This window comes from Stegodyphus dumicola, chromosome 3 (assembly GCF_044657685.1).
Source record: "Stegodyphus dumicola isolate Sdum_Otavi_A_Nest chromosome 3, ASM4465768v1".
Taxonomy (NCBI): Eukaryota; Metazoa; Arthropoda; class Arachnida; order Araneae; family Eresidae; genus Stegodyphus; species Stegodyphus dumicola.
Window position 1 is genome coordinate 37818277 of NC_140770.1, and position 18384 is coordinate 37836660.

The following is an 18384-nucleotide window of genomic DNA, read 5'->3' on the forward strand; positions in this document are numbered from 1 at the left end:
CCGGGGCTCGAACGCAGGTTGAACTACTAGAGATAGCCGTTTCAACCACTTGGATTCTGGTAGGAAAAAAAAAAAAGGGGGTTGGCAATCGATTTATATTAGTGGATATATAGTTAATAAGAGCATCGTTTCGAAAATTTCTATAAAGTTTTGCAAGCTTCAGAAACGTTCTATGTTTCGCCATGCATATGGCCGAACCCTAGTATTTAGTCATTCAATAAACTTGATTTTTTACCTTAATACCATTATAGGAATACCAGCGAATGGGTTGGCTAGAAGACTGTTTCCATGTTTTCTCCTTAGATAATGTAAATAGGAGATTGTCCCCTTAAAATGTTCTCTACAAAGACATCTCTCCCATTGCACAGTTAACTCTTGTTGCTGCGCCGTATTAAATTAAACTAACTGCAGACGAGATAATAAACGTGGGAGAATAGTAAAAGGCACTTTAAGGCACTACTTTTTACTTGTTCCAAGCTATATCGTGGTAGAAGACTTCCTGAATTTATGTGCTGTAATAGGCGAAGGCAAAGTTTATAGGTATTTTGTATCAGTTTTGAACACTTTAAAAACAAAGATTTTAATTTGGAATAAAATCCCATTCTGGATTGTCAGCCGAATTGAATTTCAAATTTTAATGGCTATTTCTAGTCATCCGAGAGTATATGCATAGCATCTAGAAAAGATGCAATTTTAGCACAAACAGATATCATATACGCGATATAATTGATCCCTAATCTTGGTGTTTGGCAATACGGAAGGAAGAGTATGGAAGATTCAAGAAAGAATATGGAAAATGCCTGCGTTTAAGAATTTACCTAGCATGCAATGCAAGCATCTCTCCCTTAAGCGATGGCCTTAATATGCTTCGTGATAACCAAATAATCCAAACCTATGCACAAAAATGGCATTTAAAGTAACACAGGATTACTTTTTAGCCAAGTAAATTTGATTCTAACAAAGTAAGGAAACAAATAAATGTAAAAAAAACCTTATGACTTCAGATTTTAACCCCTCGTCTTAAAATTAGAAAAATCCAACTACAAATGGACGGGTAGTTTTACATGAAAGGCTTTGTGGCATTGATGTATGATGACTTGGGCCTCGTGAAATGCACTGCGATTTTCTATGAAGCCAATTTAAGATTGAATTTTAAACGGAATTTATAGTGCTTCTGTTTTATCTATTCAATCTCACCAATCTGTAACAGAATATTAGGAGTGTTATCAGTTTTCATCAAATGTATCTTTTATATTGATAAATGTTAAGTGAATAATGAGAAAACTAATTAATTTATAATATGTTATATTTTGTGGTTTTATAAGGTTAAGCATTCATTAGTGTTAGTTTATGTAAAAGTGTTAGGTAGTCTATTCAGAATGTCAAATATTGGCTGATGAAGTCGATACTCAAGAGTATTGGGAAATTTGTACTTTCATTTTTTTTAGCCATGAAAAAAATATATAATTTTGCTAATTTATTTTTTCGAAAGTAGTTCTTGGAAATTAATTTAAAATGCATTAAAAATTAATGGTTGTTTACAAAGTTAAAGAAATAATAATCAAAAAAATTCCAGAGAAATAAATTATTCGATTTATGTAATACCTAAACCAGTCGAACTTGAACGCAGATTTCCAAGTAATTTTCATTGCCAGATTCCGCAAATACACCTTCTGTTTTATGGAAGATTTACGTTCGCGTCTAACAGTCTCCATTTTTTCCACGGTCGCACTTCACTAATTAAAGGTTTGGATAAGGAAACGAGGGAGGGGACAAACAAAAGTAGAAAAAAATTGGAACACGTGTCAAGATCGTGATACACCGTTAAGGTAAACTGATTATGTTGTTCATCGAATAAACATTACTTTTTACGTCACAGACGTCCGTGATCATTTATTGAAAAAGAATTCTCGTAATTCAGCTGTAACAAATATGTAATTAATATATTAATTGGGAGTCATTTAGGTGATTCTAGAGCCTATATATTATATACGTATTGTTTTTGCTACTTTAAAATGAAGAATATAAATATTGTTTTTCCTTTGATTAATTTGCTATTAATCTATGCTATTAAAGTCTGTGCACGTCCGTCTGTTTGTTTGTTTGCCGTATCATCTCTCAAACGGCGGGGAGTTTAGTTTCGAGAGAGGCACTCTAGCATTCCAAAAATTCGTCTAGAGTCATTTTAACCGATCTCATCTACGTGCAATTTTTATCAACCGAGATATTAATTAAAAATTCTGAAAAAGCTAATTTCGTAGAGAAAACGCAAGTCGTAGAATTTTTTAATAAAAAATTTGTAAGTTTTACAAAATACGAAATAAAAATAGTATTACCAAACATTAAATATATTATTATTGTATAACGTCATATTCTGACGTTGAAGAAAGCATGCGATTACATGTGACGTTTGTATGTTTCATTAATTTAAGCATTTTAAATAACAGCTGCTATTGGCAACTTTTTTGTTTCAAATTAAGATAATTGACACGGTATGTTATTTCCGTTTTAATTCTTTCATTGATATTGAAAACAAAATGTTATATTATATTAAATTAAAATATGACTTCATACGTATACGTATTAACCTGAAGTGCCCAAAGTTTTTGTTTCCTGGTTGGGCAGCAACAACAGCAACAAAAAATTATTTACGAATTGGTCGTTGCTTGGAAAGAATGAACTATTTTCATTCCTTTTGAAATATTTTTATGCAATTTCGTTTCAGGTAAACATAGAACTCATAAATTTTGCTTGGCCGCAACTAGTAACTTTGCATACAATACATTAAACCAGTAATTCATTTTATTTTCAGTTTTTTAACTTATAAATACAGTCAAAAGTCGTTAATCCGGACTCGTCGGGACTTCGGCGATTCCGGATTATCGATTTTTCCGGATTAGAGATCATCAGTTTAAATCTTGTAAGATGGCATGCAGAAATTCTAAAATTAAAAATATGAAGTCGCAATTTATGAAATAAAGAACAATTATGATCTAAAGGGTATCAAAATTTACAAAAAAAAAAAAAAAAAAAAAGCTTAATATTTATTTGTTTACTTTATTAAACATTTCTTTCAATGTAAGTTGCTTCGTTTTATGTGATAATACTTTCTCTTTAATTCTATAAACAGACATAATTTCTTGTTCAGTTACAAAGTTCCGCTGTTCAAGTCCCGTAATTGCTTTGCCGAGAATACCGACTAACTTGTCAATCGAAATTTTTTCGTTTTCACTAACCTCTCTGTCACCTTCTTTATGTCTTTATCCATTTTTTGCAGCAATTCCACTTTTTGTTTGATGGACATCGAAACATACTTTCGTTTTGTAGATCCTTTGGGAGCTCCAGCATCGGAAATTCTATTTGACATAATCGAAAGTTCAAGTTTACTTTTATAAAATTGCTCTAACAGTCTGCAAAAAATAATAAGCCGAATCCAATTCGAAGATTAAGGAACAACGCAATCATCACCATTAACTGAAATAGATAATTAGATAATTTTAGCTTATACCATCCGTTATACATAAAACGCGCACGCGAAAACGTATTCTGCACTTGCGCACACGCATATGCGCAGTCGTAAAGTTCTTACGCGCACACGTAAACGCCTATGCGCATGTGTCAACGTGGCGCATGAGCAGAAAGTTTTTAGCTTTGAGGTCCGGATTATAGATCATTCCGGATTATGTCCGGATTGTGTCCGAATTAACGACTTTTGACTGTATTACTTTGGTCGTAGCCCATTCATCTGGTGGCTTTGCCCGCAGCTTTTTAATAAAATCTGTAAAAGATGTTCTTTTCCTTGTATTTGTTACGCTAAACCATGTATCGATTTTGGAGCTAATATGTAATATTTTCTCTTCTACAAAATACATTGAAGCAGTTCATTCAATAAGATACGCGCGAAAATTTATATTCCTTATTAGATTTTATAGCTGTTACGTAAGAGGGAAAAGTGAGCAATGAATTAAAAAATATAATAAGTATCTTTAAAATGAAGATCAGTTTGACCTACAACTCATAAAATCTTTTTCTTTTAAAAAGTTATTTTTTATTATTAAATTATGAGCAGCCATCAGTTGTAATTTAAATATTGCTAGTTATTATCTCTTTTAATCTAACAAAATATGCTCAGAACAGAGTTCGGTGGATACTACTATGCTTTTATAATCACTGAAACTCCTTGCATGTCCGAATTGGATATTTCAATCTCCGAATCTTGAAAATTATTCTGTGTCGAAAATTTAGGTGTTTATGCCATTTTTGTCAATCGAAATAAGCTGAACTTAGTGCAAGTTTGAATCCTAGTTTTCAAAAATAAATGTCTGCATTAAAATTTTCCACTTTTGTAGAATTTCTAAAAATTGCTTTCTAAAAATTAACGCTTTTATAAAATCGTAGAAACAAGCAAGTTCTTTCTTCTCTCCCACTGGAAAGAATGTATCCTTCTATATTCAAGTTTGCACATGCTAATTCTTAAAATAAATTACTGAAAAATTTTTAAAAAAAATCAACTCTTACTAAAATGCTTTTGTCAAATTATGTGGAAAATTTAATTATGCACTCCATTTAATAAATTTCATTTTATTTTATCTGTACTTTTTGTATAAATATAGTTGTATTCTTAAAAATTCTCTTAAATCTGTTGTTCATTAAATACAGGTTTTAAATTTTACTTTAAAACTTTTAAATCGGTACGCCCTTAAATGAAGGAACTGAAATATCCAAGAACCTTTTAGGATTTAAATTTGATAAAAGTTATGATTCGCCCAACATCTGTTGAATTGGATTTAGATTCACGTTAATAAATTATGGCAAAGCACATTTTCGCTATCTGCCTAAGGTGTCTTCATGGATAATTTTCCTAGGAAACTGGCTCGTACTCACATTACACATGAGAAAACCACAAAACACTTATGCAGCCAGCCCATTTCCCGAGTCGAACAATCGATGCTCAGCAGTTTTACTGCTCAGCCGTTGATGAGTCCATTTAATTGAGAAGGATATTTAATTTTGGAAGTTTTAAAATTTATATCAATAAATTTTAAATATGTCAAGGTTTTTAAAGTCTATATTAAGGATGTTTTATAAACCTTAATTACATGATTTTATAATGTTTCACTTATATGGCCATTACAATCATAATTTGGTCCACCAGCCGCTGAGGGGTAAAATAACTAAACGCTGGTAGTTCTGCCCGGGGTTCGAATCCCGGTGAACGAGCTGGCTGCATGGGCGTTTCTATGATTTTCCCCATGTGTAGGGTATATACGAGCCAGTATCCCTTAGAAAGCCCTCCACGATGGCATCCCTCCTCTTGGGCAGATAGTTCTCGAGAGCTTTTCCTAAAAAAAAAAAACAGGCCTAAAAAAAGCGAATCGTAACTCACTTTTTTCAAAGCTGAATATTCGATTTTGCATTTAAATAGCTAATTATGATACTGTTTAATTTAAATGCCTAGTTAAACAAAGCAACTTTGCTGAAACAAGATTAAACTACATCACAGTTCTGAATTTGGATATTATTTATTGTAAATCACTAAAGAGGGATTTACTTATCGGAATTTATTAAGCAAATTATTAAGAGTAAGAACAACTGCGCTATGAGAAAATAATTAAAAATTTGCTGCTATTCAAAGGTAATGTGATGTAGTGTCCTAAAGAATTATTTTATGTTATTTAATTCATTTTCTTATAATTTGAAACTTTACTATCACTTCTCTTTTTCGTTAATTCTCACCAAGATACAAACGAGTTAAGAGCATATAAACCTGGGTTTTTTATAATTTTAGAGAGCTTTGGCCAATGATGCTTGCCGTAGTACTATTATCGCGTCTAGCTCTGCTACAGTAGTAATTAACCGGCATTGGCCATTTTGCTAGCCGAAGTAAATCGCGCACTTAGTATAAATGAGCCAACGCGTAGGCTGTTTTCATCTGTAGTCTCTTGCATCCAGTTAACTGAAAGATTAAGTTTAACATTTCTGTTACTGATAATTCTCAAGCTGCGAAGAATTAAACTGCAAGCACAACTTGGGCATTTTATTCAGTTTAAAGCTTTTATTAAAACATTTTATTTAAATTTTGTCAATACTCAGTTGCTATTTCGTAGACGAGATAATAACTTGCTTGTCTATTTTAGCAGAACTGAAAAACTTTAGATAATTTACAAAGAATAATCCTATAGTATTTTTAGAGACAAATAAAAATGTTTAGTTTTCTTTTAGAAATTTAAACAAAATTTTCCTTCCGTGTTAAGGACTTCTTTTCCATCTGTACGCACATATTCATTGTTGAAGGAAAACTAAAATAAAAGTTTCTTCTGTTATTTCTTTAACTTAATTTTAAGATATCCTCTTTTGCATATAAATTAGTAGCGCGAACTTTTGTTTTTTACCACTTCTTTCAGTTCGTGAACAACCAGCTTTATTTAATACGACTAACTACTTTTCCGCTCTTGAATTTTCAGTTTTTTGCTTTATTTCTTTCCTAAAAGAATCAGAATTTGGGCGAAACTACAGAGGTGTATACTTGTATATGTGAGCGATATTATTTAACTTCGTAGTATGTATTGCAATTTGAAAGCATTGCACTGAAAAATCGTCAGTTTTGTACTGAAGACAATTCTGATCAAACCTTTAAGTTCAAGTTAATGAAAGGAAATTTCAGTTCAAAACGCTTATTTTAAAAGTGCTAATCCGCGTGACAGAATTTCAGTTCTTACGCCTATCATAGTTGATTTAATACGTAGTTTAGTGTTTATCATAAGCGTTTAATATAACATGAAGAGGACGAGTAACGTTATTTTATATTTCGCATATATTAAAACAATCTCCCCATAAGTAAATAAATCTTAAAGCTTTTAAAAATTCAATACGACTGTTTTCAAAGCACGTACCAATTTGGACACCAAACTTTTGCTGACAATCTTTGACATTGCATCTCCAATAAAATCCTGAATTATAAAACTTCATATGATGGTCGTTTTTACAAATGCGTTCTTTGGGTAAAATTGCAGCCTGTCTGAAAATTTCTATCGCTTCTTCATTTGAAGGAAGTTAGAAAATGTTGATATCCATTGGGAAAATAATAATCACAAAAAGTTTCACATGTTTAACCTAAACGTAATAGTCTGCGTAAATGTAGCAAAAAAGGTGTGGTAACTGCTCTTCATTTTAGCGCCCTCTATAACATATGTTTGGGTTAACCTATATAACCTACAAATGTCGCCAGTTTTGACGAGATATCTAGGTAGTCGTCATAGTACGTAAATACCCAGCAGACTTAATCCACTCGATCACTGGTTAACACAGATTGTTTTAGAGGCCACAATATATTCAGTGAGGAACTGAGAGATCGGAAATGAAATTAGTTCTACGGAATATACTAATTCCAGTTGCAGTGAATTTTATATTAAAGGATATTTGAGTAAAAATCACAGCAGTTGTTGATAAATCAAAACGAAACTGATAAGGAGAAAAATCAAGGACAAAACATAGACTCTATGAAAAAAAATAGGTATTCAAAGCTGTTTTGAGTTATTAGCATTGCCTTCTAAAAGATTGGCAATTCGAAGTAAAACGTTTAGGCGCCATGCAGCTTGCCATTAATATACCAGGTTAAAAATCTATGGATATCTGCTCAATTCAGTAATGAAATTTATCTTTCTTCAAGAAGTAGCAAAATGTTTTTACCAAAGAAAGTAAAGGATGTGTAGAAGAATCTGAGAAAGAGTAAAATATACGTTAAACTAATCTGAGAATTTATTTCTTCTCGTTTGAAACCCTTTGAATTCACTGCCTCGATTCGAAGTCTTTTAAAGTCTGTTTTTGCCTGTTTCTTATGCGACGTCCTAATTATTCTCATACTAGTTACGTAATTGGATCAAGTTCTGCAGTATTTTATAAATTTATTTTGGAACCCTTGTGTTCGTAACAGAACAAAAAGTTGTAGTTAGGAAAAGTCTAGAATCCAAGATTTTGAGATAAGAAATGAAAATATTAGCTTCATCAAAGATTTTAATGAAACTGAAGGATATTATTTTTTCTTAAGTTTTACCTTAAAAATGGAAAAAAGTCTAGTATTCGAAGCATTAATGCATCCTATAATAATTTAAAATAAATGTTAAAAAGGAAGAACTTAAATTGAATTTTTACAAGTTTATTTACTTGTTGTGCTTTACAGAGAAGGTAGACGCATGGTAATATAGTATGCCACAGAGTTTCCAAAACACAAGTTAGAAATTTATCTCAATCTGCGTCATATACAACGAATGCACTATCATGATGATTGTTGCAGAAAGAAAGCATTATCGGGTTTCCAAATTTAGACATCATTTTCTCAAAAGTTACTGAAGATAAGAAAAAACGGTCTTCTGCGAATTTCTTGAACTTGCTGTATTCTAAAAAATCAAACGAAACAAATTTTTCGCTTTTTTAATTGTTAGCGAGATACAAATAACATTTTCCTACGTAGGGGCTGGATTTGGAATAGTTTACTTGGCCTTAACTTTTTTAAATTGTAAAGCTTTTAATAGAGTGTTTCAAGTAACGGTTGTAGGTCTCATTCAATATGCTATTTTAAGTCTTGCTGCACTGATCTGACTCGTGATTTTCAAGATGCAGCCTCAAGCAATGGTTTCGGAGATCATTTATAAGCCGCCTCCTCAGATTTTGTTATTCGAAACAAAATTACTTTTGTACGTTAAATAATGCAAACCATTTCTTAGCTTTCCTTTTTTCTCATTAGCCCAAAGGGCTATTAATTTCGTTTTGGCATTTTGCCTTGATTCACTATAAATCTCGGTTCACTTTTCAAATTGTTGCCACCAAATTTTAGAGCCCTGTACTATATTTAAAGAAATTAAAGTATGAAGAATCCTGCATAAATGGATGGATGTTTCTCGCATTGTGTTAAAACAACGGTACCTAAAGCCATCAAATTTTGAATAACATACGTCTAGACCATAATATGCGCATCTGGAAACCCGAATTTGGAATTTGAAATTTGTTTTAATATCGATTTCATATTTTGTAACTCTTTAACGAATTTTTTATTAACAAACTCAACGATTTTAAAGCGAGCAATGGCAACACTGTATAGAAAAAAAAAAATTATCTCCAGCGCGCGAAACTGTGTATTGGAAATTCTAAAGATAGGCTCATTTTTAAAAATTATTTTGCGATATTGCTGTTGAATTGAATTTTATGGTTTAAGTGCGAAGATGATATTTAATAAATAGAGGTAACACATAAAACGTTAAAAAAACGCCCCTTTGAGCGTCTTTGACTATTATTTAAAAAAAACGCTAAAAAAGAACCTTTCGCATTTTGTCTAGAGCACAGGTCCTAGATTATATGCTCCTGTAAACACATCCTAAAGTCAAAAGGCATTTTCTGAACATACCATAGCTGAAATACTTTAAGTAACATAGTAAACTTTAGTGAAAATTTAGAAAATATTTTAAACTTATGAGAGTTTTTCAGGCAGGTCGGATGCTTAGTTAAAAACACATACATGTTATATCGGTATATTTTATTTACCGGATTGCCGATAAATTAATGTCAGTTTTCTATTAAAATTTTTAGGTTATTTTTTGCTCTATACTAGTACACCGGGTTTACCGGCATTACAATTTCTTCACACTTCTTTTGTTTCCAATTTTGTGATTTTATAATATTTTCTGGATGATTTGCCGAAGGTTTCGGCGAATTCACGAAATGTGAGTACATCTCCACCACTAACCTAAATAGATTTAAATTCTAGCTGTGTTTGGATTAGGCAATATCTTAGATTTTTAAAGTACTTAGGTATTTCTTATATTTGTTCAACTTTCGTATTTCACAGTCTGAAACTTAGAAGCATATTGCTCTTTTCTGTGTTGAAAGCATCAGGTAAGACTCAGAAATTAAAATTTCATACCTCTGGGAGGTATTTTAATACAACAAAGTGTTTATCATAATTCGTCTCCACGCAAGAATTGAGGAATTTCTGGAAGTGGGAGGTAAAAGCTCAGCGTTAGAATATTGCAAATCTTGTTATCTTTCACAATCATAAAATCGCAATTTCTGGCCTAAGAGATAAACGTTCTCTCAACATTGCTGATTTTTTCTCCGGAATGAAATAACAAGACACTCATAAATTGTCAAAATGCACATTCCTTCCGGAAATGATTTCTGCCAAAGAAAGCATGAAAATTCTTATCTATAATTCACTGAATAAAAGGGATTGTTTATTTAATCGATTATACCAAAGCACTCGAGGGCTATCGAGCTACTGAATAAAACGGATTAGTAAATCCCACTCTTGAAATTCGAAAACATTCTGGCAAATACAAGCGAACGAAAGCAATATTTTATCTCTATTACATTGTCGTTCTTAAAGAGACGTTTTCCTGACATTTTTTGCCTGTAATGAAGCCCAACAGCGGTCAAGGCGTAAAGTTATTGAACACTGGTAGTTCGAACCGGGGTTCAGCCCACCGGTCGAACGGGCTGGCTACATAGGCACTTTCCTGGTTTTTCCCATGTGTAACGAGTCAGTTTCCTTTAGAAATTCATCTACGAAGGCATTCCTCCCCATAGGCAGAGAGTCCACGAGTGCTTTGCCATAATCAGATAAACCAAACCTATATTTAATGAAAGGCTGTCTATCATTCTGTGAGTTAGTGAAATATTTTTGCTGAAAATTCAAGAATTATTTTCTTCCTAAATATTAGGTGTAACAGAAAAAAAAAATGTTTAAAAAAAGGCCCCTTTTTTATTTCTAGAATTTTTTATATTCTATGAAAAGTATTAAAAACATGAAAGATTCAACTATAAAAAAGCTATAGTCTAATTAATATATTTGTTCATATGTATTCATCACAGTCTTCTTCATATCTGTGAGCAGGTGATTCACAATTTGTGAGATTTTCCGTGAAGAAATTAATATGAATAAAACATAAAAAAAAATAATAATTAAAAAAAAAAAAGTTTCAGATTTTAAATTACGTCCAAAGGGGCGTTTTTTAACGTTTTGTGTGTTACCTCTATTTATTAAATATCATGTTATTGGCACTTAAACCAGTTCAATAGCAATGTCGCAAAATAATTTTAAAATTGGCCTATCTTTAGAATTTCTGACACACAGTTCCGCGTGCTGGAGATAAAAAGGTTCCCCCCCCCCCGTAGATTGTTGCCATTGCTCGGTTTCAAGTCGTTGAGTTTGTTACTCAAAAATTCGTTAAAGTTTTACAAAATAGGAAATCGATAATAAAACAAATTCCAAATTTCAAATTTAGGCTTCCACATGCCCATATTCGCAGTAGGATTACGTCATTCAAAATTCAGTGGCTCTATGTACCGTTGTTTTATCACAATGCGAGAAATATACATACATTTATGCAGATTTTTTCATTATTTAACTTATTCAAATATAATGCAGGACTCTAACATTTAGCGGCAACAGTTTGAAAAGTGAAACGGACATTTATAGTGATTCAACGCAAAATAGCAAAACGAAAGCAATAGTCCTTCAAAGACAAAGCCCCTTTGGACTAAAAAAAGAGAAAAATCCTATAAAAGACTTACGTTGTAATTTTAGATAATCATAAAACCCGATCAAAATGAGCTAGTACATAGTTATATGTTATTATGTGCTTGATTCTTCATATAGGTTTTTTGAATAAATACATGTCTAAAGAAGAAAATTTAAACCTTCTTAAACGGCTTTTTTCCGCTGAAAGCGATAAGAAATTTAAAAAAATAAATAAATAAATAAAAAAGCGGAGAAAGAGATTCCGTTTTAATTTACCTTAAAGCAGAAGCAAAGAATTTACTTCAAAATCCATGATAAATTTTGCTCAAATTTCATAACGTCGAAGTTTAATAAGGGCAGAACAGAATTGAAAACTCAATAATTTGAGCAAAAAGCAGCATGAAAAAATTTTCAGCGACTTAACTTTCCTAAAATTTTCCATAATATAACCAATTTTGGAAAGAAAACGCGAAATGTCAGTAATTGGGTGGGCATAATTTGTTGCTAGGACTTAGGTAAGTTTAATAGTTGATGTTTTTGGTCATACTCTTGCTGATTACAAAGTCTAAATATGTATTTACACAGAAATGAAAGCAGTACAGTACTACAGAAATTAAAGCACTATAGCTGAATATAAATACTAAAGCATAATAAAGTAGTTAGAAGAATAAAATTATATTTAATGCACGCAAATTGAAAATAAACGCAAAAAATATATAGAAATACTCTAAAATAAAATATAAAACTTAAAAAAATAATCTGAAAGTTTTATAATTTTAAATCGCACTAGAGGTTTGAAAACATTCAACAACATGATAGCTCGAGCGTCTTAAACGTCCATGCGTTACCTTTATTCTATGCGGCTTAAGTGTCTGTTTGTCGCAGATAGTTTATTTATTGCTTGCGTAACTGTACTAGCCAATGGGGTGAAGTTGCCACGGCATTCAAATAGTCCATATACACTGATACCATACATGCAGTTATCATTGTTTTAATTAAATTATTATGGTATTTTAGAACATTTAAATATTTTTAATTCATACATTTGTTGCTTATTATGCATTTAACTATATTTACATATGAATTACCTAGAAACTTGCAAACGTTGAGAAATTAAAGGAGACGAAACCAACTAAAGAGTTGTGCGTAGTACATCTCATCAGGTAGGTTTACCCAAACTCCTATGCTAAATAGCCTTTAGCGTACAGACTTTAAAATTTTGCCCGATTTTATTCCGAAATTGTATTTTAAACTGTGCATTAGCAATAATCTGTTTTTGAAATGGTTTACAACTGAAACCAAAGTGAGCGTGTCAGGGGGAAGGTGAACATTTGGTTGCATTGACAATCATCTGTTTTACATAAAAATTACGTCTTAACGTAATTTCTTTTAAGAATGCCTCCTAAAAAATACAGCATTGAAGAGGAGAGAAAAGGAGTTAAAGCTGCACAAAAACGGCTTTCTCGACAAAAAGAAACCACTGAGCAGAGAAAGACAAGGCTTGCTTCAGTCGTAGGGTAAATGCGTCTTTCTCGGCAAAATGAGACTGATGAGCTTTGCACAAATCATTTTAATTACAATTTATAATATCTAGAACAGCGGTCATTTTGTATGACCGCCGGGCCTTTTTAAGGGTCATAAAAATAAATTAGTTATAAGCTTTATAAAATAAAAATAATATATAAGCTTTATAAAATAAAATTTAAAAATAAATTTATTATATCGCAAAAATGAGTATAAGTTGCAAGCGTTATATGCTTTATAGTCCAAAAAGCAAACATTCAATCATCATGATATTTTTAGCATTATAAGCATCCATGCGTTAAGCGCTAAAAAAGTTATATAAGCTTCATTAATAGTGCAATTGTAAAACAAACGTTCAACTGCAAACAAATGTAAGCAAATAAACAGCAAATATTTGGTTCAATTTATAATAATATCCTTATTTTTGCTGATGATTTATTAGACTAAACTAAGCATAGCTATGCAAGAACTCGGTTTCATGGTCGTATAATTTTTGAAACTCCCGAAAACGTTTAAACAAATTTACATGATAATATAAGGAACTTTTCTAGTCATGAAGTGTTCTAAAACAGTTTAATAACAAATGCCGTTAAACTATTATTAATCTCGCTAACAACCTAATCTGCAGTACTGAACTTCATGTTAAAGATGTAGTTTTTGCTTCTTAAAACGAATCGTCTGCTGACAGGTAAGTAGCTGCTATCATATTTCTTGTATGAGCTCTCTCATTTATTTTTTAAAATTATATACTATTTTCGATGGCAACAAGATTTATTAACTTTTATATCATTGAAATAATTGTATAAGACTAACAATAAGGCTCACTGTAAAAAAAAAAAAAAAAAAAAAATACAGGAGGCTCTAGAATACAGTTTTAGTTTCTTTTTTATTCTGATATTTATCATCATAAAAAATTAATGGTGATAAATATTGAATCTTAATTAAACTATTTTATTATGTCATTTTATCCCTCATATGTCAGTTTCTTAAACTCAGTTAAAATATTTAAATAGAAAATTCATTCCTCCTTCAACCAAGTAAAAAAAGTAAATTATAGGTCATGGGCAGCCAGACAGACAGACTAACAACCATAGATGAATCAGAAATCATTTTGAAGGTTAGGGAAAAACCATCATTTTGCATGCTAAGACAACTCGTAGTATGTTTGTTTACGTTAAAGGTGATCTAGTAGTACATTTTTATTTATTATACTTAATTTGCAAAGGCTCGATTAATATGTAGGTTGAGGTAGGAAATAAAAAAGAAATTCTATCTGAAATAAATTTTAACTTAGTACCAGGTAGCTCCGAAGGACAAAAAATATATTCGACAAACTTACTTACAGCATTTAACATTCCATTTGATATAAAAATGTAAACTGAAATTAAAAATACCAATTTTTAAGAATGTACTCAATTTATGAGCTCATTGCATATAAATACGACTGGCCTTAAATTTTAAAACGGTGCAGAGAGATTATATAATAAAAGAGTTAAGAAACGTCTTTTATTTAAATTCTGCAGCTGTCCAAGTGTTTTTGGCAAAATGCAAAATACTTGGAATAAATACTATTTATACTGGCTAGGTAGTTAGAGAAGTTATTATACCAATGATACAAAAGTTAGTAATATTCTAAAAAATTTCTCCACCAGTGGCCGGGTGGTTAAAAGCATAAAATACTGGTCGTTCGACCTGGTTTGGGTTCGATTTCAGACGATCGGGCTGACTGCATGGTTGGATTTCGTGGTTTTCTCCATGTGTAACGTGATTACGACCCAGTTTCCCTCAGAAAGTCCTCCACGAAGCCAACGCTACTCTAAAGCAGATAATGCTCGTGGCTTTGCCATGTTTGAAAAACCTGACCTAATAGAAATTAAGGGGACTCATACACCTTAAAACCCATAAAGTGTTCGAATAGGTGACTGTCTCAAGAATTGGGATAACTTATTTATTTTAAAAGCAATTACTACCAACTTTTTGCAGCTGACTACAAAATATAGCTGCTTTCTGAATTAGTAATCAGAAAGTTTGTGTTGCCACAAATATTTTTATAATTTAATCCGCTTTGTGACAACATTTTTCGTCATGTTTCCAACTTGCGCGCACAGTTTAAAACATTCTGCTTCATAATTTAATTCCATATTTAATATATAGCTTTTATAACATCTGGAAATTACTGTGAACCTAAAATTCTAAAAATTTCATGTTAAATTTTTATTTTATTTTGAGTTGAGTTTATAAAATGTATTTTATTAAAAAAAATTGTAATGTTTTCGTCCATAAACGTTTTCAATATTAAAATATTCATCAGATTGTTGGTTCAGTTAAAAAATAGTGCCCATATAAAGAATTCCATCTAATTTCAAGTATGTACCCTTAGCCATTTTTAAAATATCATGCGCGCAAGGTGGAAACATGGCGAAATATTTTGTCACAAAGAGGATTAAATTACAAAAATATTTGTGGCAACAGAAACTTTCTGGTTGCTAGTTTCCAAAGCAGCTATATCATGTAGTCAGCTGTAAAAATTTGTAAGTAATTGCTTTTAAAATAAATAAAATATCCCAATTCTTGCAATAGTCACATATTCGAAGATTATGAGGGGTTTAAGGTGTATGAGTCCCCTTAAGCACGTGCACCCCTTTTTTTAAATAACCATGCTTTTTACATTGGTAAGAAATACGCTGTTATAGTTTTAAAAATAAATCAAAAGTTGTATGCATTAAAAGCAACTGGTTTGAGAGTTGCCAGTTTGCCAGAGAATGTGGATGATAAGCACAGTAATGCAACGCAGGCTACAGACGTTTCTATAATAAAGAAGGGAACAACGCCTCCTATTTTTTATTTTCGTTCTCACGGTGTTATAATTTGTAGCGGTTAGCTCCATCTCAGAAAGTGCACTAGCAACAAACACCCTCCGAAAAATTATGTTTATAGTGCCGCGTGCACAAATAAAAGCTTAAGGAATATTAAAAAGAACGTAAACACGTCTCAAAATGACAGAACTTTTAGAATAAATTAAAAGTAAATGCTCTACAAACGACTAATGAGCAAACATAATTAACTTAGGAAACAAGGAAAACGCAGTATTTTAGTTTACGATTATCTTAACAAAATAACTTCTAAAAAATTCTGCAGACAAGTTCTGGCACATTACGAATTACCGTTAAGTACTTGAGAAATATCCTGCATAATTTCCGCCTAAATTAAGGAACAATTCTGTTTCTATAAGACTGCTAAATTTTCCTTCCTGCTGTCATGCTTCAGAAATTACGTTTTCTACATCAAGACGGATTCCATGTCATTCACAGTAACGTGATGCTTTTCTTCTGTTGGTTCTTGCCTCTCTTTTTAAATATTTCGGTCAATTAATCTTTTCTGTAATAATTGCAATTACTAAAATGGAGTTTTGCTTTTCAGACTGATCATACTGTTTCTCACACATCTTGTATTATGTATATCTCTTGTATTAAATCATTTTTTAGATAATCAAAGACTTAAAATTCATTTGTCGTAAACAGAACTTTATCTTGCATCATACACAGCGTTAAATACGAAGATGTGATTTAAATTGGGTGATTTTATTTTCATTTTATTTTACTAACCGCTTGAGATGGCAGCCGCCTAAAATTATTATTCTAAAAAAGAAAATCATATGATGATTTTACGATTTTCATAAAAATAGGTAATATTTTCTATTAGATATATCACGAATTAAATGCAATTTTATTTAAACTAATCAAAGTAAAGAGTCGGTATAGTGATTAGCGTCGCTGATTGCCGTGCCGAAGGACCCGGGTTCGAATCCCAGGGAAAGCATGGATGTTTGTAAATGTATAGCATCGGTACGGCATGGCGGCACTCTAAATATGCGGCTATCCGAAAGTCTTCTCGTGTGGTTTGGTCGAAGGGGAGAGGGGTGGGAGACCCTCGACCTTGTCCCTTCAGACCAATTAGAGATTCCTTAGGGATTCTTTGTTCAGACTACTCGCTATAAAAATTGGGGGCGAAATTGAGCTAAATCTATGGAGGTAAGAACTTCCTACCTCCATTGGCTAAATCTCACTATCACCTGCAAGGTGCTCAAGGCTGTTGCCAACGACAGGCGTATCATGTGCGCTCCTTGTCATGACGAATTTTGTGGGCTTGGGTTGATGTTTCTCTCAGACAAGTGAGCATAACTAAAACAACAACAACAAATTAAACAGTGTTAGTGGAACTCTTTGAAATCATTGAGTTTGTAAATCAAAAATTCGTTAAATTTTTACAAAATATGAAATAGATAATAAAACAAATTCGTAATTCCAAATTCGGGCCTCCAGATGTCCATATTCAAGTAGAGGACTACGGTTATTTGGACTACGGTTCTACGGTTAATCGTTTTTGAGTTATGCGAGATACGTATGTATATACGAGTACCTACGTTTAAACGTCACAGATAAACCGATATTGAATCCATTTTAAAATCGGGTCTGGAATAAATATTCCTTTATTCTGTTGGTACGTACAGACGTCACGCAAAAAAGCACAGTCAAAATGGATTCGGGAACGATCAAAATGGATATTTTCTTTGAAATCTGATAACCGAAATTATAATTTTAATTGTAAAAAAAATTATATGACTTATTTTGTGTTTTAGGTTTTTCTATATTTTACAATTTTTAATATAGGTGTTTTGAGTTTTTATGTATTTTTGCTATGTCCCAAAGTGAGAACTGAATTGATTGAATGAAAAATATATCTCCATTGAAATTTGAAGAAATAAGTTTAAATGAAGTGTAGCAAAAAAAAAAGTGTATAATTTAATAGGCCACACAAGGATGTAATGTGGTGCTAAAATCGGATATTTTCAAATGGTATTCCTAAATTTGTTTTTCATTTAACGCACATTTTACTTATTTTTTTAATAAAAAACACTTTTAATAACAATTACAGCCCCCCCTTTTCATTTTTCTTATTCTTATGTGAATGATTTGAAGGATTCGAGATTTAAAAAAACTCGAAAAATTCAGTTCAGATATGAGAAAATTTGAGTATCGTCTTATCCTTAATTTCCCTCCGTCTTTTCACAGACTTACTTTCAAAGACTTTACGTCTTTTCATAGACTCACTGATACAAACAACAGCTTATCTTTCAAAGGTTAAAAGCAAGTGACACGAAGAAAGCAATGTAATCATTCCTACGCTACGCTTGTGTGATTCTAAAGTATTTTGTTCTCATCTACCTTTGAACTTTGTGTGTCGTCTGAGGAAATGTTTAATATGAAGTGCTAGTACAGAATATTTACGAAATGTTGATATGCAGTTGTTTAATGGTTAGAAAAGCAATTATTGAATGTTTGTGACCT

General features: G+C 31.8%; 1 protein-coding gene across 2 annotated transcripts in view; it reads left to right on the top strand.

The window, feature by feature from the left end:
* Pino (protein pinocchio) overlaps nt 1-18384 on the top strand; it is a 188018-nt gene that overhangs the window by 73050 nt on the left and 96584 nt on the right. The gene's annotated exons all lie outside the window — the stretch shown is intronic.